The following is a 27792-nucleotide window of genomic DNA, read 5'->3' on the forward strand; positions in this document are numbered from 1 at the left end:
TCCTACATTGCAGAAGGAGGCCATTTGGCCTACCGAGTCTGCACTGACCCTCTGAAAATGTGTCCCACCGAGGCCCATTCCCCCCCCTATTCCCGTAACCTGACCTATACTTTTGGACATTAAGGGGCAATTTAGCATGGCCAAGCCACCTAATCTGCACATCTTTGAACTGTGGGAGGAAACCGGAGCAGCTGCATGAAACCCATGCAGGGAGAATGTAAAAACTCCACACAGGCCGTTCCCCAAGGCTGGAATTGAACCTGGGTCACTTGTACTGAGGCAGCAGTGCTATCCACTGTGCCACCATGTCACCCATTCAAGGCTGAGTTAGATAGATTTCTGATTGACAAGGGAGTCAACGGTTATGGGGGGGAAGGTGGGAAAGTGCAATCGAGGCCACAGTCAGATCAGCCATGATCTGATTGAATTGTGGAGTAGGCTTGAGAGGCACAATGGCCGATTCCCACTTTTAATTCTTCAGCTCTTATGGGATGGTGGATTGGAATCAAGGATTGGAAGCTAAAGAAGTTAAATAAGCAATGGGTGACCTTCAAAGTGGATCCAAGTCCAAATTAGACACATTCCAATGAGGGGGGGAAGGCATTTAATGCTAGCCCTCGCTGATGACTAAAATGAACAGGAGAAAAGACAACAACAATGACAATTTCTATTTGCATAGCACCTTTGATATAGTAAAATGTCCCAAGATGTTCCGCAGGATCACTTTAAAACAAAATTTGATACCAAATCACATATGGAGATATTGGGACAGATGACCCAATAGAGATAGCTTTTAAGGAGTGAATTAAAGTAGAAATGAGAGATCGAGAGTTGGGGAGATTTAGGGAGGGGATTCAAAGCTTAGGTTTTTGAAGATGAAGCATGGCCATCAATGGTGGAACAATAAAACTCAGGAATGCTTCGGAAACCAGAATAGGAAGAGTACATGTATCTCAGAGGGTTGGAGGGGTGGAGGAGATGATGGAGATCAAAGGGGTGAGGCTGTGAAGAGATTTGAATGCAAGATGAGAACTTTAAAATTAAGGGGGTGGCTTTCCGATCCTTCCCACCAGTGGGATATTCCAGTCCCACTGAAGGCAACTCCCCCTCCCCCCATGCACGACAGTGGCACGACCAGGAGATCCTGCCAGTGGCCAATGGCGAGCTGCCTCCGCCAGCGGAAAACATACCACAGGGGCGGGCTGGAAAACCCTGCCCAAGAATAAGGGGGGATCTCATAGAGACTTATAAAATTCTAACAGGACTAGACAGGGTAGATGCAGGGAAGATGTTACCAATGATAAGTGTGTCCAGAACCAGGGGTCACAGCCTGAGGATTCACGGTAAACAATTGCGGACAGAGATGAGGAGACATTTCTTCAACCAGAGTAGTGAGCCTGTGGAATTCATTACCACAGGAAGTAGTTGATGCTAAAACATTGAATGTATTCAAGAGGCAACTAGATATAGCACTTGGGGAGAATGGAATCAAAGGCTAGGGGGAGAAAACAGCATTAGGGTATTGAGTTGGATGATCAGCCATGATCGTGATAAGTGGCGGTGCAGGCATAAAGGGCCAAAAGGCCTCCTCCTGCTCCTATCTGCTATGTATCTATGTATCTAAGGTGTTACTTAATTGGGATTAAGCAGAGTTTGATGCGAGTTAGGCCACGGGCATCAGAGTTTTGGAGGACCTGAAGTGTATGGAGGGAAGGATGTGGGATGCTGTCCAACAGCATAGCCAGCAATTGTGGTCACAAAGGTCAGGTTAAGGGTTCCAGCATTAGATGAGCTGACGGTGATATTATGGAGGTGGAAAGAGATTGTCTTAGTCAAATTCACTCCATCAAATCATCCTTATGCCCAATTAAAAGTTTCAGCAGTACCCACAATGTTTTGTCCCATGTTAGAGAGGAGAGTGCAAGGGACAGGGAGAGGACTGGAGTGGCATGCCACAAATGTTGCACGTCACAGATGCGCAGGAGGGCACCTAGAAATAAGTGGCCCATTTATTTCCCTGTCACTCAAAGATGATAACTCTCACTTGTCTGGTGACAGAATTAAAAATTTATCTGACACACATGCTGACTTTATTTCGTCAATGATGAGGAATGAGAAGACTCAGTATGCTAACAGTCAAGATTGTCACCTTGCCAAGCTTAATTTTTATCTGTTTCTTCTGTGTTCCGACACCTTAACTGTGGAGCAAGAATCTGTGAACATGCATGAGGATGATTCTTCAGAGATTCTCAATTCTTGTGACTGCGCTGTCATTGGACATGTTCTAGTGCAGATAGACACACTTCAGTGAATCGGGTTTTACCCGGTGACTCATAATTCACAAATACATTTGGGCAGACCCGGGGGGGGGGGGGGGGGGGGGGGGTAGGGGTGCAGGGACAACTGTGGAGAGTCTGCGATAGAGTCCATAATTCTCTTCTCAGGTGGACAAACCTGCGGACTCAGCACATATGATCACTTTGCACACCCTTTCTGCTGAATGCTGGATACACATTCAGACTTATTTAAGTGTCTCATGTTCATTTTCAACATGCTGATGGCTTGTTCTCTGATATAACTGCATGAGATTTAGGGAGGATGTTAGCAAGAGTGCTGCAGTTGAAAATAACACTGCTCGAGTCAAGTTGACATTAGTCTGACTGACATCACCATCTGCTGACTCTATGCACTTCCAGTGCACACTCTCAGCACAAGTGGTCACAAACTAACCACACTGCCAGCAGGCATGGTCACCAGATGAGTATGAATGCAGTGTGTAGGTTATTTTGGACTTGACATTGCACCCATAGCGTTGAAAATGCAGGTGGCAAGCATTCAAATAGCTTTCAGTGTATAAAACACCATAGAACATGATCCTTTCAAAATGGTGCAGTGTACTTCTCACAAGCTTGATTTTGATAGGTTTGCTTGGGTCTCATAGAACAGCCATAAATGTAAAGCAGCAAAGTGCCATTGTAACAGAACATTTATGGTTTATAGCCTTGCTCTGTACCTATGAATATCTGCATAATGTTCTTTGCTATTTTTCTTTTCAGAATGACACATGAATTACTGTCAAAATGGCTTGCTGACCTTGCAGTCCTTCAAAGTGCCATTTGGAAATAATGCTTTCAATAACTGAAAACAATCTCTATTGTATTGCTGGAAGTAAACACAGTTTCATATGTGACTCAGACAATGATTTTAAAAGGTTCCAAGTTTCAGCGACAGTAAAGGTTAGTGGAATTGTTCAAATTAAAAACTTGATGATTATATTATTTATTCAACATTCTGAGTACTGGATCTCCTAGGCATCTTATAAAAGGCCATTTGACAAGAATCAATGCATTTTTGATTGTCCATGTTCATGTGATGTGAGTGTTGCTGGCTGGGCCGGCATTTATTGCGCATCCCCAATTGCTCTTGAGAAGGTGGTAGTGTTTCCTGAATCGTTGCAGCCCCTGTGGTGTATGCACACCCACAGTGCAGTTAGGAAGGGAGTTCTCAGAATTTGACCCAGTGACAGCAAAGTGATAAGAGTTCCAAGTCAGAATGGTTTGTGACTTGGCGGGCAGCTTGGAGGGGAATTTTCAGGTGGTGTTATTCCATACTACCTGCTGCCATTGTCCTTCAAGGTGATACACGTCACAGGTTTGGAACGTGCTCCCGAAAGGGACTTGAGGAGTTGCTGCAATGCATCTTGTAGATGCTGCGGACAACCTCCAATGTGTGCTAGCAGTGGAGGGAATGAATGTTTATGGTGGTGGATGCATGCCACCCAAGTTTCTTGAGTGTTTTTTGGGGCCAAGTGGAGCATTGCACCAGATTTGTGGCTTGTAGATGGTGGACAGCCTATGATGAGTTACTCACAGCAGAATTTCCAACCTCTGACCAACTCTTGGGGGCTCAGTATTTATGTGGCCAGTCCAATTAGGCTACTGGTTAATGATAACCTCAGGATGTGGATGCTGGGTAGGTGCAATTCAGCAGTAGAAAGATCATTCATTGACTGTCAAAGACAAATGGTTAGACTCTACCTTGTCTGAGATGGTTATTGCCTGGCACTTGTGTGGCATAAATGTTACTTGCCATTAATCGGCCTCAGCCTCAATATTGTCCAGGGCTTGCTGGATGCAGGTATAGACCCCTTCATTATCCGAGGAGTTACTAATTGTACTGAACACTGCAATCATCAGTGAACATCTAAATTTCTGACCTTACAATGGCAGGAAGGTCATTGATCAAAGAATCATAGAATCACTACAGTGCAGAAGGAGGTCATCTGGCCGATCGGTTCTTCACCGGTCTGGAAGAGCACCCTACCTAGGCCCATGCCCCCACCCTATTCCCGTCATCTCACCTAACCTACGGGTCAATTTTAACATGGCCAATTCACTTAACCTGCACATCTTTGGACTGTGGGAGGAAACTGGAGCACCCGGAGGAACCCTACACAGACACGGGGAGAAAGTGCAAACCCCACACAGACAGTCACCCAAGGACGGAATTGAACTTGGGTCAATTGAATTGAACTGTGTTGTTAGTTGGCAGTGGTAATCACTGTCCACCATGATGAAGCGGATGAAGATGGGTTGAGCTTAGAACACTACCCTGAGGAACTCTTGCATTGATGTCCTGGGGCTGAGATGATTGACTTCAATTTGACTAGGGCCCCTTGATGCCACACTCGGTTGAATGCTGCTTTAATGTCAAAGGCAATCACTCACCTCACCTCTGGATTTCAGCACTTGCGTTCTTATTTGGACCTGGGCTGTATTGACAACTGCAAATGAATGGTTCTAGTGAGGCATATTTGAGCCCCAATGACATGATGATTGGTGAAATGTTTCACTGGATAACACTGTGAGTAGCACTTCCATCACTTTACTGTACGGTAGCAGTGTGGATAGCACAATCGCTTCACAGCTCCAAGGTCCCAGGTTCGATTCCGGCTTGGGTCACTGTCTGTGCGGAGTCTGCACATCCTCCCCGTGTGTGCATGGGTTTCCTCTGGGTGGTCCGTTTTCCTCCCACAGTCCAAAGATGTGCAGGTTAGGTTGATTGGCCATGATAAATTGCCCTTAGTGTCCAAAATTGCCCTTAGTGTTGGGTGGGGCTACTGGGTTATGGGGATAGAGTGAAGGTGTTAACCTTGGATAGGGTGCTCTTTCCAAGAGCCGGGGCAGACTCGATGGGCTGAATGGCCTCCTTCTGCACTGTAAATTCTATGAAATTCTATGATCAGGATCAGACTGATGGGACTGTAATTGGGCGCATTGATTTATCCTGTTTTTTGTTGATGGGGCAATTTACTATATTTTCAGGTAATTGCCAGTGTTGCAGCTGTACTGGAACAGCTTGGCAGGGGCACAGCTGGTTCTGGTGCACTGGCTTTCAGCACATATAGCCCTTTCCATGCATTCAGCTGTTTCTTGAATATTATATGGAGTAAATTGAAAGTCTGAAGACTGGGATCTGTGGTGCGGCAGACCGAGGGGTAGGCCTGCTGAATAATTCTTTCAATTCAAGCTGAGATGGTTCGAAATGCTCAGTCTTGACTTTTTGCATCAACACTGGGTTCACCCGTCAGTGAGGATGGGGATGTTTGTGGAGCATCCTAGCCCTGTCAGCAGTTTAATTGTGTGCCACCATTCACAACTGGATGTGGCAGGACTGCAGAGCTGCGATCTGATCTGATGCTTATGAGATCGCTTAACTCCATCAGTCGCACGTTGCAATTTAGCTTGTGCATAATCCTAAAGTACTTCAACAGGTTGACACCTGATTTTAATGTGCAGAGTGCTGCTCCTGGCATGCATTGCTCCACTCCTCATTGAGCCAGGACCGCTCGGCATAATGGTAAAGTCACGGATATTCTGGGCCATTAGATTACAAATTGTGGTTGACAACAAATCCGCTGCTCATAATGGCCCACGTTGTCGGAAGGATGCTAGTTCTGTTCTGAGTCCAGGCCCTTTAGCACAATGGTAGTACGCCACAACACAATGGAGACTATGGATGGGATTCTACATTGCCCGCTGCCAAAATCGTATTCGCTGATCGGGCGGAGAATCCCTGTTTACGACCGAATTGGGGCGGCGCCTGTTTTGGATGCTGCACCCCCTCCAAAATGGCATCATCGAGGAGTACACCGCACACCGTTGAGACGGCCTCAGGATGTCACCTGAAGGCCTTCCCACAATGCTCTGCCCCAAGTTGGGCCAAGTTGCCGACCGCGCGGGGCACGTGTGGTCTCAGCAGTCGTGAACCCGGTGTGGCGGCTGCAGACTGTGTCCCGTGCCGCCACAGTCGGGCGGGAGCCGTGTTGCTGGCCAGAGGGGCTTCGGCAAGGGCTCGGGGAAATGGTGGGGGGATGGCCCGGGGGTGGAGAGGGAATATCTGGGGCACTATCTGGCAGGTCGGGTCAGTACATGTTGTACGGTGCGACCGCTGCAGGTAATCGCCATGCGCATGCGCGTCCATGGATCCAGCAATTCTCCAGGTGTTTATATTGGGGAGGCTGTGCATTTTATGTGGCGTGGCTGCTAGCCCCTCACCAGTCGGAGCATCGGTGCGGGGGTGGCGTCAACATTTTCGTCGTAAAACCAGACATTCCCTCTGGACATAGCCTCAAAGTCGGAGAATCCAGCCCTTTGTGAGAAGTGGTAACTCCTGACCAATACAGTCATGGATAGATGTATCTGTGGAAGATGGAGAAGTGAGAATGAGGTCAAGTAGGTTTTTTGTTGGTGTTGGTCTTCTGACCAACTGCTGCAAGTCCAGAGTAGGATATATGTCCTTTAAGACTTGCTTAGCTATCAGTAGTGTTACTCTTGTAGTATAAGAATCTGGCACATACAGGTTTAATGTGGGACTGAGTACAGTTTCACCTAGACAGTGCTCTGAGAAAGCCAAGTAGATTCCAGGAGCAGGGTCTCCTGGCTTCTATTGACCACACTGCGCCACGCAAGCTGTTTGTCCGGCACAGCATTGGATCATGCCCATAGTCATTGTGTGGGAGAATTGCACCAATGTGGGTCTCTGGGGAACATTTTTGTCTCCTTGTGGAGAAAGTTATGCAGCTACGGTAGCACTGTGGCTTCACAGCTACAGGGTCCAAGGTTCGATTCCCGGCTTGGGTCACTGTGTGGAGTCTGCACATTCTCTCCGTGTGTGCGTGGGTTTCCTCCGGGTGCTCCGGTTTCCTCCCACAGTCCAAAGATGCGCGGGTTAGGTGGATTGGCCATGGGAAATTGCCCCTTAGAGTCCAAAAAAGGTTAGTTGGGGTGACTAGGTTACGGGGATAGGGTGGAGGTGTGGGCTTAAGCAGGGTGCTCTTTCAAAGAGCCGGTGCAGACTCGATGGGTCGAATGGCCTCCTTCTGCACTGTAAATTCTGTGACTCTATGATTCTATGCTAAAAATATCTGAGCTTGTTCCCTTTCAGAGTTGGAGCTTCACTGTAAGTTTCCCCAGGGTCGCCAGTCTGTTGTCCACACATACATATCCTCTACTGCTAGCGTCCCTCTGTCCCCCCCTCAGCCTCAGTCTGAAATTTGGCATCTATCCTCGCCGGTGCAAACCTATGGTTGTTGCCGATGGGGGCCCCCGTGGACATCTCATCCAGTTCGAAATGGCACCTGAACTGGTTCCACATTCTTAGGGTGGCTACTACAACTGGGCTCCTGGAGTTTGTGTGTGGGAGGGCCGAGAGTGGCATGGTGGGCAACACTGGGAAAGAGGTCCCCGTGCAGGGGCCTTCTCCATTCGGACCCAGTCCGCCTCCAGCTCCCTTAGCCACACCCTTACCATCTCCGCGTTGGCTGCCCAGTGGTAGAACAGAATATTTGGTTGGGCTTCCCCGCATTGTAAAATGGACTCATGTCTCCTCGGAACTCCCCCCCCCCCCCCCCCCCCCCCCCCCCCCCCAGACGAAGGCCATGATTAACTTGTCTACCTTGATGAAGAAGGATTTGGGAATGAAGATTAGGAGCAATCTGAATACGAAGAGGAACCTAAGCAGCATGTTCATTTTGACCGTCTGTATCCTTCCAGCCAGCGAAAGAGGGGGTGAGTCCCATCTTTGCATGTCCCTCCTCACCTCCTCCACCAGGCTGGAGAGGTTCTATTTGTCGAGCCTCTTCCAAGTGTGGGTCACCTAGATCCCCAGGTACCTGAACTTGGTTTGGCTTACTTTGAACGGCAGTTTCTCCAGCTCTGCTCCTCCCTCTCGGGGGTTTACCGGGTAGCTTTTGCTTTTCCCCAGGTTGAATTTGTAACCTGAGAAAGCGCCAAACTCCTTAAAGAATCTGGTTATCTTTCGCATACTGGCTAGGGGGATTCAACATATAGAGGAGAAGATCATCGGCATTGGGAGAGACTGTATGCTCTCTGACCGCTCTCCAAATGCCCGTCTACCAATCCACTGATCTACAGGTAATAGCCAGCGGCTCAATTGCCAGCACGAACAGGAACGGAGATAGCGGGCACCTCTACCTCATTCCATTGTACAGCCGGAGGTACTTGGAGCTGATTACGTTCGGATATACATTTGCCATAGGGGCACTGTACAGGAGCTTCACCCAGGTGGTGAACACTGCTCCGAACCCAAACCGTTCCTGCACCTCCATGAGGTACCTCCATCCCACTTGATCAAAGGCTTTCTCAGCATCCAGTGTGACGATCACTTCTGGTGTCCTCTCCCCGGATGCGGTCATTATTACATTCAGCAAGGGCAGCACGGTGGCACAGTGAGTAGCACTGCTGCCTCACGGCGCCGAGGTCCCAGGTTCGATCCCGGCTCTGGGTCACTGTCTGTGTGGAGTTTGCACATTCTCCCCGTGTTTGCGTGGGTTTCTCCCCCACAACTCAAAGATGTGCAGGCTAGGTGGATTAACCATGCTAAATTACCCCTTAATTGGAAAAATGAATTGGCTATTTTAAATTTATATAAAAAAATAAAAAAAATAAAATTATTACATTCAGCAGGCATCGGATGTTCGCAGTTAGTTGTCTGCCCTTTACGAACCTGGCCTGATCTTCCACGATTACTTCTGGCAGGCAACTTTCCAGTCATCTTGCCAGTGCTTTCGCTGAGGTTTTTGAGTCAGTAAAGAGAGAGAGAGATGGGTCTTTATGATCCACCCTCTGTCTGGTCTTTGTCCTTCCTGGGGATCAAAGAGATTGAGGCCTGTGTCAGCAGGGCTCCCTTTGACAGTGAGTCATTGAACATCTCCCACAAGTGCCGGGTCCGTGCTCTGAGATTGTTTAGGAACTGGGAATCTGTCCAGACCTGGCACTTTGCCTGATTTCATGAAGTTGATTCCACGATTTTGCCCAGCCCTAGCGGTGCTTCCAGCTCCTATTTCCTATCCTCTCCCACCATCGGCATATCCAGTCTGTCGAGGAACTGTTCCATCCTTGCGACCCCCTCCGGGAGCTTGGAGGTGTATAGACCTGGGTAAAAATACGTAAAGGCCTGATTGACCCCATTTGGGTCCGTTACCATCCTACCTTTACTGTCCCTAACTTGCGCAGTCTCTTTTGCGGCCGCCGGTTTTCCCAATTAGTGAGCCATCCCTCCATGTATGTGCTGGTGGACGGTCTTCCGTGTGGAGAACAGGTCAAATTCCATCTGCAGCTTTTTCCTTTCCCCCTGCAGTTCCGCGGTTGTGGCCGTGGAATCTGCCAATCCACCTTCAGTATGGACTCGTTCAGCCGCTGCTTGGCTTTCCTTTCCTTTATGTCCCTAGGTGCGCTATATGCTACGATTTCCCCACTGATCACCGCCGTCAATGCCTCCCAGAACATGGAGACAAAACGTCCCCGTTCTGGTTCCAGGATACATAATCATTGATGGCTTGGGTTATTTTCGTACTGAATTCCATATCGGCGAGGAGAGCTGCATCCAGCCTCCATTAGGGGGTGGGGGGGCAGCATTGGGTCTTTCCCTTCTCCAACCACATGTCGATGTAGTTCCCGTGGCCAGAGATTACAATCCTGGAGTAATCCGCCTTTGTTACTCCTAGAAGCACCCTCTTCCGGTCCAGAAAAACATCTGTTCATGAGTAGGCCTTATGCAGATTCTCTTGGGTCGACAAACCCCCCACCTGCGCCATATATTTGTTCAAATCTCGTGCCATGCCTGACACACTACCTGTCCTGGGGTTGGATCTGTCCAATGCCAGGTTCTGTACACAGTTAAAGCCGCCCCCCCATGGTTAGTCGGTGGGTGTCTAAGTCCGGGATTCAGCCATCGTTTACTTGATGAACTCTGCGTCTTCCGAGTTCGGAGCATATTTTGTTACCAAAACTACTGGGGCCCCTTCCAGGGTCCTGGTGACCATTACGTTCTGCCCCCCTCTCGATCCATCACTGTGCTTGTCGCCATAAATTAGACTGTCCTGTTAATTAACATGGCCAACCCCCTTGTCCTTGTTTCGAAACATGAGGGAAACCCAGCCCTCCTTACCCGCTGTCGGTCCCACTCTCTCAGGCGTGTTTTCTGTTGAAAGGCTACGTCTATCCTCAGACTCTTGAGATGGGTGAGGACTCTGGATCGCCTTACTGGCCCGTTGAGGCCCCTCACATTCCCTGTAGCTATGAGGATGGGGTTACATTGTGGTTCTGTGGTGAATTATATGCATCGTAATTCACACTGTATTGCCTTGCGTTGTATTGTGTCCTTGTGGGCTCTGTATGTGAGCCGTTGCGCGGCTCTGCCCATAGGGGGAGATGAGGAGTTTGTACTGGGCTCCACCCTTGGCTCCACCCATGGCTCCGCCCATGGCTCCTCCCACTAACCGGAAGTATAAAGTACTGCAGCCGTAAGCCTGCTCTCAGTTCCTCTGGTCGCAGGCTGGCTTAGTTGTAAGACTATTAAAACCACAGTTTACTTCCAATCGTGTGTCTATGGAATTGATGGTCACATCAGGTTCCGGCCCTGTCTGATTAGGCCTTCCTTCTCGGGTCATTCAAAATGGCCACATAATGCTTCCTCATTTTTGCCATCACCATGTATTGCCTGTTGCAACCAGCGCTCTACCCTCCCTCCCCACTCCATCTGTCCCCCTGTCCCCTCTTACCCTTGTTCTTCCCCCTCCCAGACCACCCCCCTCAGCTTTACCCTTCCATCTGCAACCCTGGTGCACCTTTCTTTCGCCCTTTGTTCTCCCTCCTGCCAGGTGCAGCCTCCCTCCTGGGAGGTGCACCACAGCCTCCTCCTTCACTGAACATCCATACCCCAGCTTACTCACTAGTGTAGCGGCTCCCCTCTTGATCAGGTTCCCCTATTTAACCCCTATTTGCCTCTCCCCCCACCCCCCCACCTGACCTCTGCATTTCTGCCCGCATTCATTCCTGCCCCCCACAGCTCTCTCAATTCGGCTTCTCGCCCATGTGCGCTATCACCACCTGATCATTCTTCTGGACACATTTGTTGGATTCCTGCAGGACGTCGAAATAATACTCTTTCCCCTGGTATGTGACCCATAACCAGGCAGGGTAAAGCATGCCAAACCACACCTTGCTTTTGTACAGGGCGGATTTGGTGATATTGAATTCGGCGCAGCGCTTGACCAGGTCCTCCCCACTGTCTTCACATAAGAGGATGGAATGTCCTTCGCACTTGCACCCTCTCGTGCCTTTTGCCCACCCAGGGATCTTGGTACTTGTGGAACTTTACAATTATCGGCTGTGGAGGTTCTGGGCCTCTCCCGAAGCTTGGCGAAGCCCTCCTCGCCAACCAATTTCCTGAGCATCCCCGAAACGTATCCCAAAGGCTTCCTCCCCTCCATACCTCCTGGCAGTCTGCCGACTCTTGGGTTTTGGTGTCGAGACCTGTTCTCCTTGTCGGCTATTCTTTCTTTTAACCCATCCGGGACCCCTCTGCCCCGATCAGCGGCTGTTAGCTTCCCGTCCCTTCCCTGCGCTCCTGCTCCCGGATCTTGGGCCTCTCTGTCTCCCTTGAACTTTGGCTAATGGTGACTGCAGTGGTGGCAGCAGGCCCTGAGTGCCGGCACAGGCAACGTAAAACCCGAAATGGCAGTGCAAATGGGAAGAATGGGCCCTCAAAGCATAAGTTACATTGAAGCAAAATGACCTTAAGCGAGTGACTTAAAGTGAGGATGCACTGTCATCCCACAGTACTGCCTGAGGCTATTACTCCAGCAGAAAGTGACACATGTGCGAGCCACCTTCTGCCACCTTTCCCTCACCATTGGAAATTAGATCTGTCGGAAACGGGAGTGAGATTTCCAATCCAACTCTCACCTTCTATTTTTCCATAGTTCTTGGAGTCTCCAAGGCCTTCAGGCCTATTTTATTGCAGGGAATTTATAAATAAACACGACAATGTGTAAATTAAAAAATCTAAAAACTCACATCATTGAAAATGTTTGAAATATTGTAAACAGCTGTAAGGTACTGTGAAATTATCATCTGAAAATAAATACAAGCCTGTTCCACTTAAAAGGGCTGCACTGTGCATGAAAACGCCTCAGACCCATCCACAATGAGATTCAAAGCTAATACAGTCCAATGTGTTTCCTGCAGATACCCACTTTATGGGCACAATTCAGCAACCCTGTTGTGGCCAGTGTGGATCCAGGCGCAACAGATGAATCATGCAAGAGCCCCAAATCGATCTGTGCGCTGGGCTCCAGGCCAATCGCGGGTCACCTGACTCGCTCCGCCTGGAGAGATGGATCTTGCCCTCACTGGATGAGATCCAGATCTGCATGTTTAAATGAGCCAAATGTTTTATTTAAATACCAAGGCGCTGAATACACCTGCGATACCTCGCCATGGCGCTGCTTCGGACTGGTTCACACAAACATGAACCAGGGATAACGGCACCTCGGGGAGCCTTGCAGGCTATTAGGGCGGGATTGTCCCAGCCCGGGGCCGGGCCGGAGAATCCCCACGACTGCCGCAAATCGCGTCATGCCGCCCTAACACCGGCACGCGATTCTCGGTGAATCAGCGCCATTGTGACGGCGTGGTTGGTGTGCCGTCAGTCGGGGGTCACCCTACGTGGCTGGCCCGCTGATTCTCGACCCGGGATGGGCCAAACGGCCATCGTAAAAACGCCGAGTGCCACCGACATCATCCACACCTGCGCTCAGCCGGTGGGAACTCGCCGTGGAAGGGTCGGGGGGGCGGCCTGTGAGGGGGGTGGGGGGGTCCGACCCCAGGGGGGGGAGGGCCTCCAATGTGACCTGGCCCACAATCGGGGCCCACTGATCGGCGGGCCGGCCTCTCTGGCTGGCGGCCTCCTTTCTTCCGCGCTGGCCCCGGTAGTCCTGCGCCATGTTGCGTCGGGGCCGGCGCGTTGAAAGAAGCCACTGCGCTTGTGCGTGTTGGCGCTGGTGAAAAGTGTGTTCAGTGCCCTGGAACATATAATGCAGCACGCAGTATAGCCACAGGCAAATGGGATTATAAGCAAACATACCTCAGCTCTTCTTACCCTGTCTTCCAGCCATGTAGTACTGTTTTGTGCTTCAGAGCTTGGGTCCCCTGAAGGGAAGATGTACTATTTTGGGTTTGTCTTTCACTTTCAGGTGCCGACAGTCTTGCTGTTGCCAGCATTTACTATTTTTATTTTAAATGCTGTTGGAATGGTCGTGCTAGTAATTAAAAATGATGTGCTGACCATATCCTATGTTATGCGTGAGGAAATGTCTCTTTGAGACATGTGTGCCACCTGTAATTGCACTTTTAAAAATTAGAACTTTCTATGCTGATATTCGACTTTCGTTATTTAATCTGCAGATAGAAATAAAGAAGAAAGCGCATTATTTTTGGTGTCCTTGTCCTTCTCGGTGGTCGAGTTTAAGGTGCTGTCGAAAGAGCATAAGTTGTTTTCAAGTACACTTGTTTTCATATCCTCGAAATGAGGCTGGTTTTCAGCTCATTTCTCATTCATGTATTTATGATCTACCCTCTAATGTATCACAGTAACCAAATCAGAGTTGATTTTATTTTTACAGTCTACGTTAGCAATAACGTGAATGCTGAGGGAAATAGACTGTCACAGAACAGTTTCGCCCACTACATAAATATGTAAATTAAAATATTTTTTCCAATATACGATTGTGCTGCATCAGACAGTTAACTCTCAGTGTATAATGGTCAAGCATATTGCCAGCCCCCACTCTAAAATAATTGGGCACCAAAAGCTGATCTCTCTTGGACTGATTCCAACATTTCTTTCTCACAACATCCCTCAGTTGTTTCTCTATACAAACACAGCTAAGTACGTGTTTATTTTACTTTTATTAGTGACTTAAAAACTGATTCTACGGCGGAATTCTCCCAACCCCCAGGATTGGTGGCGTGTGGGCGTGGTTACGGCAACTTAAAAAGTCTAAACCCGCCAGCGTGAAATCGTGTTGTGATTCTCCCAATGGTGGTTTAATGGAGGCTTGGTCAGGCTGCTGGCAGGTGCCATTTGCATTCATTTGCATCTCATAGAATTTCATAGAATTTACAGTGTAGAAGGAGGCCATTCGGCCCATCGAGTCTGCACTGGCTCTTGGAAAGAGCATCCCACTTAAGCCGACACCTTCACCCTATCCCCATAAACCAGTGACCCCACCTAACCTAAATACAATTTAGCATGGCCAATCCACCTAACCTGCACATCTTTGGACTGTGGGAGGAAACCGGAGCACCCAGAGGAAACCCACGCAGACACGGGGAGGACGTGCAGACTCCGCACAGACAGTGACCCAACGGGGAATCGAACCTGGGACCCTGGAGCTGTGAAGCAACTGTGCTAACCGCTGTGCTACCATGCTGCCCCTCATGAATTCTCATTTAAACAGTTGGCCACCAGCATCCCGTCAAGCGTTCCAATCTTGGGTCATGCCAGCAGGAAATAACATCGGCATCAAAAACCCGATCGCTAACCCAGAGTTCTTTACCCAGAGAGTAGTGGGGGCATGGAATGCACTGCCTGTGGAAGTAGTTGAGTCGGAAAAGTTAGGGACCTTCAAGCGGCTATTGGATAGGTTCATGGATTAGGGTAGAATAATGGAGTGTAGGTTAACTTCTTAAGGGCAGCACGGTAGCATTGTGGATAGCACAATTGCTTCACAGCTCCAGGGTCCCAAGTTCGATTTCGACTTGGGTCGCTGTCTGTGTGGAGTCTGCACATCCTCCCCGTGACTGCGTGGGATTCCTCCGGGTACTCCGGTTTCCTCCCACAGTCCAAAGATGTGCAGGTTGGGTGGATTGGCCATGAAAAATTGTCCAAAATTCTGTGATTAACCTAGGACAAAAGTTCGGCGCAACATCGTGGGCCGAAGGGCCTGTTCTGTGCTGTATTTCTCTATCTATCTATCTAATGAGCGGCATGCAGAAGGTGGTCCTCAGTTCACCAAATTATTTGAGGTGAGTGCAACAATTTTCCACCATAGTGCTGTGCTGCTCATGATAAAGACAAGGGGATGGGGGGGGCAATGTGGAAGGAGGCTGTGTAAGTGGGGATAGGGGGTAGGATGAGGGCTCACAATGGCAGGCAGAGGTGCAAGGAGATAGATGAAGAAGATGAGAAGATGAACAATTAAATGCAAAGGAAGGTAAAAGGAAGACCAGGGGAGAGGGAAACTGGACCCCAACAAGCCTGCATGAAAAGCACACAAAGGGGGTCAAAGGAATATTGTTTACTTAAAGGGCTGGATGAAGACTCCTGAGGCAGTGGGGTAGAGGTCTAAGTGGGGAATGGATGTGTCACAGGTGATAGGCTCAAGGGGAGGGTGGTTGAACCGAGGAACAGACTTCTTGAGGCTGCGAACCTTTGCCCTCTGGGTTGCTGACATCCTACAGGGTCTGATGAAGACAAGTGGGCTGGAGAGAGTGATAAGAGTACGCTGGTGTTTAAACATGGCGTGGGGACTTTTAAATCCATCAGCTGAGGTCTGGCGTACCAATCAGTTGCCACCCCCCCCCCCCCCCCCCCCCCCCCCCAGTCGAGAAGGAGGGGAACTTGTCTCTGCCTAATTAATGAGGTTCCAAGTGCTGAATCTGGTGTGGGATCCTGCTATCCTGGTTGATGAGATAGTTGGTGTTGGAGCTGCCTGCCACTGCAGTTAGTCTTAAAAATGGGAGAATTCCACCCTCCAAGCCTAATGTCGCTGACTATCATTTACCGCTTAGCTTCCTATTTTATTTTACTTCTGCCAATTTCGATTTCAACTCTTCACCAGGACAAGCAATTTGCTTCAATCAACACTTCCATTCCCCTTTATAAAGTTGAAAACTTCTATGAGATAACCTCAAATTTTCACTTTTCAGGAGAGTACAACTTCCTTCACATTTCCTAATAAATTGTTTCCTATTATGGCAGTTGCTGCTCTGTTTCTTTTGTCATTGTGACAGATTTAGATTTAGATTTATTGCCATGTGTACAGAGGTACAGTGAAAGGTATTGTTCTGCGTACAGTCCAGGCAGATCGTTCCATACATAGAAAACATAGAACATACAGTAAATACACAATGTAAATACATAGTCATAGATATCAAGTGCAGCATATGGAGTATAGTGCTATAACTGGAGATAAGGGGCTGGATTTTCCGTTTCAGGGACTGTGTCCCCACGCCATCATGAAAACTGTGTTCTTTTATGCCACAAAAACTGGCGTCAAAAGGCCACAGAATCACCATCTTGCAGGGGGCTAGCAGGCAGCTCGCATGGAGCTCTCAGCTCCAGCTGCCGATACGGCTCCCAGCACTTCCGGGTCAGAGCCATGCATGCGTATAGCGGGGGCTCCAGCAGCCGCGCCATGCTCCATGGTGGACTCAGCCCGGGGACCGTGACCACCGAAATAGTGCCCCGCATCGCCCGCTCTCCTGACCCGGACCACCCCCACACATAGCCTCCAGTCCCAAATGAGGCCCCCCCCTGCCCTCCGATCGGCCCTCCATGACTGTGGTGGCCCTGGACTGAGTCCGCAGCCGTCACGCAAGGTTCCCGAATGGCAGGACCAGATCAGAACTATGCTGCCGGGAATTCGGCCAGTCGGGGACAGAGAATAGCAGAGCGGGCCTCAGTTAGTGGCCTGAGGCGGTGGATACTCGGCACGGCATGCTCCAAGAGTACGCCGCTTTTCGGGGGGCAGAGAATAGCGGAACCAGCGCCAGTCCCGATTTCGTGTGGGAAAACGGATTCTCCGCCCGACACTGAACAGGATTTCGGCATCGGTTTGCGGAGAATCCAGCCCAAGAAGTGTAGAAAAATTAGCTCAGTCCATAAGAGGGTCATTCAGGAGTCTGGTAACAGTGGGGAAGAAGCTGTTTTTGAATAAGTTAGTGCATGCTCTCAAACTTTTGTATCTTATGCCCAATGGAAGACTTGGAAGAGGGAATAACCTGGGTGGAAGGGGTCTTTGATTATGTAGCCCGCTTTCTCAAGACAGCGGAAGGTGTAGATGGAGTCCATGGATGGGAGACAGGTTTGCATGTTGGACTAGGCTGTGTCCATGACTCTCTAGTTTTTAAAAACATTTAAAGTGCCCAATTCTTTTTTTTTCCCAGTTAAGGGACAATTTAGGGTGACCCATGCAGACACTGGAAGAATGTTCAAACTCCACACCGACAGAGACCCAGGGCCAGGATCGAACTGGATCCTCAGCGAGGTGAAGGGGTAGTTCATAACTGCGCCATCGTGCCGCCCTTTCTCTGTAGTTTCTTACAGTCTTGGGTCGAGCAATTGCCATATCTAGCTGTGGTGCAGCCAGATAGGATGCTTTCTATGGTAGCCCTATAAAAATCGATAAGAGTCATTGTTGACATGCCATATTTCCCTAATTTCCTGAGGAGGTATGGGTGCTGGTGTGCTTCCTTAGTCATTGCTTCGACGTGGGTAGACAGGATAAGTTGCTGGTGCTGCTTACACCTCGGAATTTAAAGCTGTCAACCACCTCCACCTCGGCACCATTGATCATGCATGGCACTTTACTTCCTGAAGTCGATGACCAGCTCCTTAGATTTGCTGACATTGAGGGAGAGATTGTTGTCATTGCACCATGCCACTAAGATCCCTATCTCCCTCCTGTACTCTGACTCATCGTTATTTGAGATCCAACCCACTATGGTCATATCATCAGCAAACATATAGATGGAGTTGGAGCTGTATTTTGCCACACTGTCATGTGTTTACAGGGAGTATAGTGGGGGGCTAAGTACGCAGCTTTGTGGGGCCCCGGTATTGAGGACTATCGTGGAGGAGGTGCTGTTGTTTATTCTTACTGATTGTTGTCTGTAGGTCAGGAAGTCGAGGGTGCAGTTGCAGGGGGAGGTGCCGAGTCCTAGGTTTTGGAATTTGGAAATGAGCTTGGCTGTGATTATGGTGTTGAAGGCAGAGCTGCAGTCAATAAACAGGAGTCTGACATAGGGCAGCACGGTAGCACAGTGGTTAGCATTGTGGCTTCACAGCTCCAGGCTCCCAGGTTCGATTCCCGGCTTGGGTCACTGTCTGTGCGGACGGTCAGCACGTTCTCCCCGTGTCTGCGTGGGTTTCCTCCAGGTGCTCCGGTTTCCTCCCACAGTCCAAAGATGTGCGGGTTAGGTGGATTGGCCATGAGAGACTGCCCTTAGTGTCCAAAAAGGTTAAGTAGGGGCTGCTGGGTTGCGGGGATAGGGTAGATATGTGGGCTTGAGTGGCTTGCTCTTTGTAAGGGCCAGTGCAGACTCAATGGGCCGAATGGCCCCCTTCTGCACTGTAAATTCTCTAAAAAAAAAGGTGTCCTTCTTGTCGAGATGCTCCAGGGATGAGTGTAGGGCCAGGGAGATAGCGTCTGCTGTGGACCGGTTGTGGTGGTAGGGGAATTGTAGTGAATCTGGAAGGTTGGAGTTGATGTGTCTCATGACCAACTTCTCGAAGCACTTCACAATGATAGATGACAAGGCCACTGGATGGGAGTCGGTGAGGCACGTTGCCTGGTTCTTCTTTGGTACCGGTATGATAGTGATCTTCTTTAAGCAGGTAGAAACCTCGGAGTGGAGTACGGAGAGGTTGAAGATGTCTGCAAACTCACCCACCTGTTGGCCTGTGCAAGATCTGAGTGCTCGACCGGTGACTTTTTCAGGTCCCGTTGCTTTTCATGGATTCACATTCGAGAAGGATGATCTAACTTCTGAGGCTATGACGGTAGGTATGGGTGTGCCTGAGGCTTCTGGTGCAGTTGTCAACGGTGTGTTGGCTTGCTTCTCAAAATGAGCATAGATGCATTGAGTTCATCGGGGAGGGGTTGCCAGAATTCTACTTGGCTTTGCTTTGTAGCCCTTTATATTGTTAAGCCTTGCCACACCGATGAAAGTTTGTGTCCTTACTCTGGGACTCTATCTTAGTGTGGTACTGTCCCTTGGTATCCCTGATGGCTTTGCAGAGGTTGTACCTAGGTTTCTTAGATAGGTCAGGGTCACCCACCTTGAAAGCCACAGACTTGGACTTCAGTCGGGAGTGAATCTCCTGGTTAAACTGTGGTTTCTGGTTGGGAAATGTACGCATTACCTTCTTTGGCATACAGTCCTTGACAAACTTACTGATGAAATCTGTGACGACATACTCATCTAGTTTGGCCACTCAGTTCTTGAATATGGACCAGTCCACTGACTCCAAGCAGTTGCGTAGGAGTTCTTCCGCTGCCTCGGACCAGCATTGCACGACCTTCTTAACCAAATTCTCTCTTTTAGGTTTCTGCTTGAATGCTGGGAGAAGGAGCAGTGGTCAAGGATGTTAAGGCCTCTGGTGGGATAGCAGATGTGTTGGTGGAAGTTTTCTATTACATTCTTCAGGTTGCCCTGGTTGAAGCCATTATGAACAAGACCTCTGGATATTCCATTTCATTGTTATTTTTGGCAGTATTCAATTCATCAAGCACCTTCTTCATTACCGCCTGGGATGTAATGTCGGCCACTGTGACGATGGCAGAAGTGAACCCCTGCTGAAGGTAGAATGGGCGGCACTTTACAGCCACGTATTCCAGGTCCGGGGAGCAGTAGTTCGCCAGGGTCGCCACGTCTGAGCACCAGGAGGAGTTGATGAGGAGACAAACCCCTCCATCCTTCGTTTTGCCCGAGGATGCCGTCCGGTCCATCTGATGAATTGAAAAGCGCTCAGGTTGTATGGCACAGTTCGGTGAGGCAGGAGTGAGCCATCACTCTGTGAAACAGAGCACACTGCAATCTCTCATAAGAACATAAGAACTGGGAGCTAGAGTAGGCCATCTGGCCCCTCGAGCCTGTTCCGCCATTCAATAAGATCATGGCAGATTTTTTTGCGGACTCAGCTCCACTTACCCGCCCGCTCACCATAACCCTTAATTCCTTACTGTTAAAAATCTATTTATCTTTGTGATGTACCATCAATTCGACTCAAGACACATTTAGGATCTGAACTATGGCTTTAATCAGCTAGTCGTTAGCCCAGTGGTTGACTACAGAGAATGGCCGACCGCCGGGAACTCTGGGTACTTATACCCCGCCTCGGATCCGGGGCCTACTTGCCATTCGACCAATTGGAGAGCAGTCACATGACTAGTCCAAACCAATCGGACGAGAGGCACATGACCAGCCAGAGCCAATGGGAAGCCAGTGCTCTGCACCAATAGCAGTGCTCATATCCATACCACCACACTTTGCCTTAAAAACATTCAACCAGGTCACCTCAACTGCTTCACTGGGCAGGGAATTCCACAGATTTACAACCCTTTGGGTGAAAAAGTTACTCCTCAACTCAGTCCGAATTGTGTTTCCCCTTATTTTGAGGTTATGCCCCTTAGTTCTAGTTTCACCCTCCCTGCTTCTATCTTAATTATTCCCTTCATCATTTTATAGATTTCTCTAAGATCCCCCCTCATTCTTCTAAATTCTCCGGCCCACGATGAGCCGAGTGGCCAGCCATTTTAGGCTGGTCCCGCCAGCGTAAATTAGACCAGATACTTCCCAGCGGGACCTGGCTCTGCGGGCGGCCTGCGGGTTCCTCGGAGGGGGGGAGGGGAGGGTGCCGGGGGGATCTGGCCCCCTGGGGTGCCCCCACGGTGGCCTGGTCTGTAATCGGGGCCCACCGATCCGCGGGCAGGCCTGTGCCGTGGGGGCACTCTCTCCCTCCGCACCAGCTGCTGTAGACCTCCGCCATGGCCGGTGCAGAGATGAACCCCCTTGCGCATGTGCTGGGATGTCGCCAGCACATGCTGGCGCTCCTACGCATGCGCCAACTCACGCCGCCCGCCGGAGGCCCTTCGGTGCCGGTTGGCACGGTGCCAAGTCCCTTCTGCGCCGATTTGCGCGGCGCCAAACCTGTTGGCGCCGGCCTAGCCCCTGAAGGTGCGGAGGATTCCGCACCTTCCGGGCGGCCCGATGCCGGAGTGGTTCACGCCACTCCTCGGCGCCGGGACCGCCCACCCTGCTGGGTAGGGGAGAATCCCGCCCCAACTTTTTGCGATTCATGCAGAAGGACACCCAGGTCCCTCTGCACGGCAGCATGCTGCAATTCCTTACCATTTAAATAATAGTCCATTTTGCTGTTATTCCTACCAAAATAGGTAACCTCACATTTAACAACATTGTACTCCATCTGCCAGACCCTTGCTCTCTTACTTCCCTCTGAGAGGTAAGTCTCATATTAAGCTTGTCCAGCTTGTTTTTGATGGCTTGGACATTTGCCAGACGTATGCTGGGGAGAGGAGACTTGAAGCTACGTTGTTTTAGTCTCCCCTGCAGACCACGCATTTCCCTCATGTCCTAGGTCGGTGGCTTCTTCTGGGTCCCACAGAGTTTACAGCAGAAATTCCACCTGTCGAGACCTCAGTTTAGTTGAAGAGGGAGGAGGATAGATGCCATGGAGTTGGAAACCAAATCCCTGACAGATGAAATTGTCATTTTACACCTTTGGAGATGTAGGTAAGGCAGCAGGAAGGAAGAGATGGAAGTAAAACTGAGACTTTCTGCTCCCAGTTGAAATGTATTATTGGACAGGAGCTTGCAGTAAAAATCATGGCGAATGTGACAATGCTTGGCATCATTAATGAGCAAATCAAACAGCAACTTCCAGCAATATTGACCAAGAAGTTGCTGACTGAGTTGCTCTGGTCCTCCAGAAGCTGCACAAATATCTCACTGAGGCACTGGTCATTGAAATGCATGGAGGAATGTGAATTGTGGTAATTGTCTGACAGACATGCATTAAGCTCTTCAAAAAGTGTAAGTCTTCTCTTAATGGCACGATAATTCTTAATTACTGCCAAATAATCACTCAGGCACTGACTGTTGAATGCCCTATTCACGCGGATCCCAGATGCCAGTACAGGTTGCTGCACTTTTCCGATAGTTAGTTGACAGAACTTTGCAGTGGAAAAGCCCACAAAAAGCCTGTGGCAAAGTGCTGGTGCGACACACGGCTGGCATTGTTTGTTCGATACTGGATGTAAAATCCGGCCCATTATTTCCTCCTTTATTTTGCCCTGTAGTGATGGATTTCTTTCTGGAAGCTCAGATCCTTCTTAACCTTTCAAATAGTAAACTTCACGAGTATCCAATGTTCAAATAGAAAAGAAAAAAGCAAGAAGTTAGAGAAAACTAAAAGAAAGGATGGCACGGTGGCAGAGTGGTTAGCACTGCTGCCTCACAGCACCAGGCTCCCTGGTTCAATTCTGGCCTTGGGTGACTATCTGTGTGAAATTTGCACATTCTCCCAGTTTCTGCGTGGGTTTCCTCCAGGTGCTGCGGTTTCCCATGACATCCAAAGATGTGCAGGTTAGGTGGATTGGCCAAGCTAAATTGCCCCTTAGTGTCCAGGGATGTGCAGGTTAGGTTATGGGGACAGGGCAAGGTGGACAGAGGAGTGCTCCTCCAAATGGCCGGTGCCAACCCGATGGGCCAAATGGCCTCCTTCTGCACTATATGGATTCTATGATACTATCAAAGGAAAAGCTCCATATCAAGAGGACTTTTGTTTCGTAAAGTGTGATCAGTATTAATTTTAAATCTGAGACAGATAGATTTTTGTAAAAATATTAAGGGATACTGGCCGAAGGCAGGTTTATAGAGTTAGGTCACAGGCCAGCCATGATCTCATTGAATGGCCTGATAGGCGTGAGGGCTGAATGGCCCACTCCTGTTCCTATGTTTCTACGTTTCTATGTGATGAATGTAGGAAATATTTATATTGGTTGTATTACAAGTATCCTTTTCAGTAATATTATTAAGAACCTAGGTTAAGGTATCCAGACTCTGTGCCTGCTAAAGCTGCAAAAGGTGAAGTCATGATTAATTTTAATCATTTGCTTGTTTACAGAGAGATGCAACATTGTTATGACTGCTGGAGATTCCCTGGACTATGGATAATTTATGGGGGAGTGGTGTTTAGTCCTACTTAAGCAGGTCATGGAACATAGTTGAATACATATAATGTAGTTAATGGGAGGATCCGGGCCTGTGGCAAGCTGTTTTGGCTGTAGGACATTTTAGTTTGATGAAGACAGAAGGATCTGCCGGCTGTTCCTGAAAGGGTCTCTCTCTCTCCCTCTCCAAGCAGTTTTTCCAATAAATCTTTTCACAAGAGTACAGCAAGTAACCCTTTGTTTGCTAACATTATTTACAAGTGGCTTTTGACCTGTACTGGGCTTTACTTAATTGGAGATAGAGAAGATATTAGTCCGTAGTTAAAGTATGTTCCTGTTTTTTTTTCAGAACTATTTAACTGTTAATTGTGGTGCTATTTTCTGTGATGCTAATGTGGTCAATAGTGTGTTAATAATAAAGTTTGTTTAAATATAAAAGATCCCTATTTGTCAATGGATTACTCCTGGGAAGAAGCATACTTGTGTCATGTGAGAGTGCCTTTAAGAAATGGATGTTTAAGCAATGTACCTTTAAGAAATGCTGCGAGGTCAGAGTGTGGGTGGAGCTGGGCTTTTAGCTCAGCCATTTTTAAGTTTTTAGTTTCAGTTTGAGAGAGCAGCTGAAAAGTGCCTGGCTGGTTTGCTGAGAGCTGCAGGAAGGAAAAGAGCTGGTCTGGTGATTTCTGCAAATCTATAAATATATTGAATGTAACCTGTTGTGCTCCTATTGAAGGGTTGAAGTCTTATGGAGGTTTAAAAGAACAGTTTGTAGGATTGGGTTGTGTTGTATTATTTTTGGGGTTATCTTTGAAGTAAGGGGTGTTAAGAGAGCCAATGTTTATTTTAAAAGGTTAAGTTGAGTTCATGGAATAAACATTGTTTTGTGTTAAAAACCCCGTGTCCATAATTGTAATACCACACCTAGGGTGCTTCAAAAACAACAATCCATAAAAGTGTTGGTTGGATTCCATGATACATTTTGGGGTCTCCCATAACAATTGGCTCATAGTTTTACTAAATTGAAAAATTGTTGGGATCTCGTCCGGTTTCATCACATAAATTGGGGTCTGGTCCAGTACCGTAACAAGCCTTATAAAGTCACAACAAGAGGCCCTTTGGCCCATCATGTCTGCATCGTCCATCAAGTACCTATTTATTTGAATCTCATTTTCCAGCACTTGGTCCATAGCCTCGTGTGCACAAGTGCTCATCTAAAAGCCTCAAAAATGTTGTGAAGGTTCCCGCCTCCACCATCCTTTCAGGCAGTGAATTCATCCTCTGGGTGAAAAAGTGTTTCCTGAAATCCCTTCTAACTCTCATGGCCCTTACCTTAAATCCATGTCCCCTGGTTATTGACCCCTCTATTAAGGGGGAAAAGCCCTTTCCTATCCACCATATCTATGTCCCTCATAATTTAGTTCATCTCGATCAGGTTCTCCCTCAGCTTTCTCTGCATCATAGAATCATAGAATTTACAGTGCAGAAGGAGGCCATTCGGCCCATCGAGTCTGCACCAGCCCTTGGAAAGAGCACCCTAACTATGCCCATATCTCCACTCTACCCCCCATAACCCAGTAACCCCATCTAACCTTTTTGGACACCAAGGGCAATTTAACATGGCCAATCCACCTAACGTGCACATCTTTTTTTTTCATAGAATTTACAGTACAGAAGGAGGCAATTCGGCCCATCCAGTCTGCACCAGCTCTTGAAAAGAGCACCCTACCCAGGGTCCACACCTCCACCCTATCCGCATAACCCAGTAACCACACCAAACACTAAGGGAAATTTTGGACACTAAGGGCAATTTAGCCTGGCCAATCGACCTAACCTGCACATCTTTGGACTGTGGGAGGAAAACGGAGCACCCGGAGGAAACGCACGCAGGCACGGGGAGAATGTGCAGACTCCACACAAACAGTGACCCAAGCCAGGAATCAAACCTGGGACCCTGGATCTGTGAAGCAATTGTGCTAACCACAATGCTACCGTGCTGCCCTACCGTGTGAGGAAACTGGAGCACCCGGAGGAAACCCATGCTGTCACGGGAAGACCGTGCAGACTCCGCTCCAAGGAAAACAGTCCCAGCTTATCCGGCCCAGGTGACAGACTGGTGTATCTTCTCTGCACCCTCCCTAGTGTAATCACAACCTGATTACATGATTTAGGGATCTTATAAAGTGCCTGAATGGAACTGATAGAACATGCTTCCTGAGCATCAGAAGGAAAACACAATAAAACTTTTAAATGTCTGTTACTGGTGCAAACTGGAGTTCCATTTAAAGATATTCTGCAACAGTTTGGGCCAAAACCGGCCACTTCCCAAGTTTTGCTCTTCCGGTTACTGTCATTCAAGGAATCATGTCAGAAGTTAAGGGGAAGCATTGGTCTAACATGTGCTGAATCTCCGGCCGGGATTCTCCTTTCCGGGGACTAAGTCCCAACCCCGGCGGGAAAACCGGCGCGAACCACTCCAGCAGCAACCGCCCCCGAAAGTGTGGAATTCTCCGCACTTCCAGGGGCTAGGTGAACACCGGTGAGGTTGGGGCCACGCCAGCCTGCAGCAAAAGGGCTGCGCGAGTCCATGCCAAAGGGCCGGCGTGATCCCGCGCATGCGCGGAACCACCGGCGTGTATTGCCGCATGCGCAGGGGGTATCTTCTCCGCGCCGACCATGGCGGAACCCTACAGGGGCCGGCAGGAAGGAAGGAGTGCCCCCACGGCACAGACCCGCCAGCAGATCGGTGGGCCCCGATCGCGGGCCAGGCCACCATGCCCACCCCCCCGGGTCAGACCTCCTGCGCCCCCCCCACCCCCCCGGCGGGAGGTCGGAGAATCCCACTGCAGGTATTTACAAATCTTGTGACCTTCCCTGGTGTTTCTGCTTCATTTTTGGTTCACTAGTAGCATGGTGAGAACATCGATCGCCTGGAAGCTATAATCAAAATGGTAGTTTCTTTACAGCCCCTGACATTCCTCAATGCTGCTCTGCCTCTTAAATGACACCAAAGGTAGGTTGGTCAATTGGAATGTCATACTGCCCCATACCTGTCGGTTCAAAACACTTGGGTTCCAGATAAGAGGAGGAGAGAAAAGGATATAAGGAGCAACAAATCTCAAACAAAAAAATGGGGAATAAATCGTGAATAATAAGAGATCAGCAGAATCTCAAGTGAAGCACTGACGTTGACCAATGATACACACAGTGAAAGCATTGTAGATGAAGATAATGTAGAGAACCTTAAAGAAGCAGGAGGTTATAAATCACGTAACACAACAGATACCCAGGAGAGATAAGATAGTAATCTAATCAAGATATTAGATAACGTCACAAACCAGAAGATATTTTTTCTTTCCGATTATAACTATGATTAAAATTTATGATCAAGTTACAATCTTGAATTATCTCCAGAGTATTTATTGTGTTCTTGGGAATATGTTATAAAATTGATGTGCTGTTTTTTTTAACCTTTAATCTAATTGTTGTGGTTTTAGTATGGACAGTAATGTGTGGTACTCTGTGTCTTTGGGTAATGATGTGCATGCGATACGATGAGTGATAATATAATCACAGCAACTGCTTTGAATATCTGCATTCAAAAAGTCGAGCAATAGCATCAATGCATTATTTTACCTCTGTGCATTAGTGTGCTGAGAATGAAAAATGATTAATGTCAGCAGGGAGATCCCATTCAGATATGTCAAGCTAAATCAGGAGTCAGGAACTGAACATGGGGTCCAGGTCTGCCCTGAATGCTTGAGACATGTTCACCACTATTTTCAATGCTCCAGTTAATTGAAGGCCAGTGGGAGGTCCTCCAGCTAGTCCGCCAAGGCAAGAATGTAGACAACAAGGGCCATTAACTTATTTTTGAAATGCCACAGTGCCTAGCCGTGAGCTGGGAACAGCAACCCCGAGCTCCAGGGGAAGGTCAAAGTTGAGGCCTGGTAGCCATTATGACTGAACAAGCCCTGCGTCCTGCCCTGAGTCTTCACATGGTCCAGTTCATTGTGGACTGACTGCACGACTGAAATCCCAATCAGTTGAGGATTAGGTCCTTTGTAGGTCCCTCAATTAATTTTAGTCGGCCTCAAGTGACTGCTCACCATTTGTGAGAATTCTCTGCCTCCGTGGCCGCATATTCCACGGCAGTGTGCTGGCGCCGGCAGCGTGATTCTCTAATCCCGCAGCCGGCCAATGGGATTTCTCATTGTGGTCACCCCACGCTGGCAGGAAGCCCACTGGTGGTGGTGTACCTCCAGCAGAACGGAGATCCCACTGGGCACCTTTATGTTCTACCACCAGAGAGGTGTCGCCTCTGATTTGCGCTCGCAGTGGGAAGAGGAATCCAGAGGCGATTCACGGTCCATTGCCGTGAAAACATATGCATGGCAGGGATTGTGAGGGATTCCCTCATGAATCCTGCTGTCAGGCCACCATTTTGAGCGGAT

Source organism: Scyliorhinus canicula, chromosome 1 (genome assembly GCF_902713615.1).
Source record: "Scyliorhinus canicula chromosome 1, sScyCan1.1, whole genome shotgun sequence".
NCBI classification, from domain to species: Eukaryota; Metazoa; Chordata; class Chondrichthyes; order Carcharhiniformes; family Scyliorhinidae; genus Scyliorhinus; species Scyliorhinus canicula.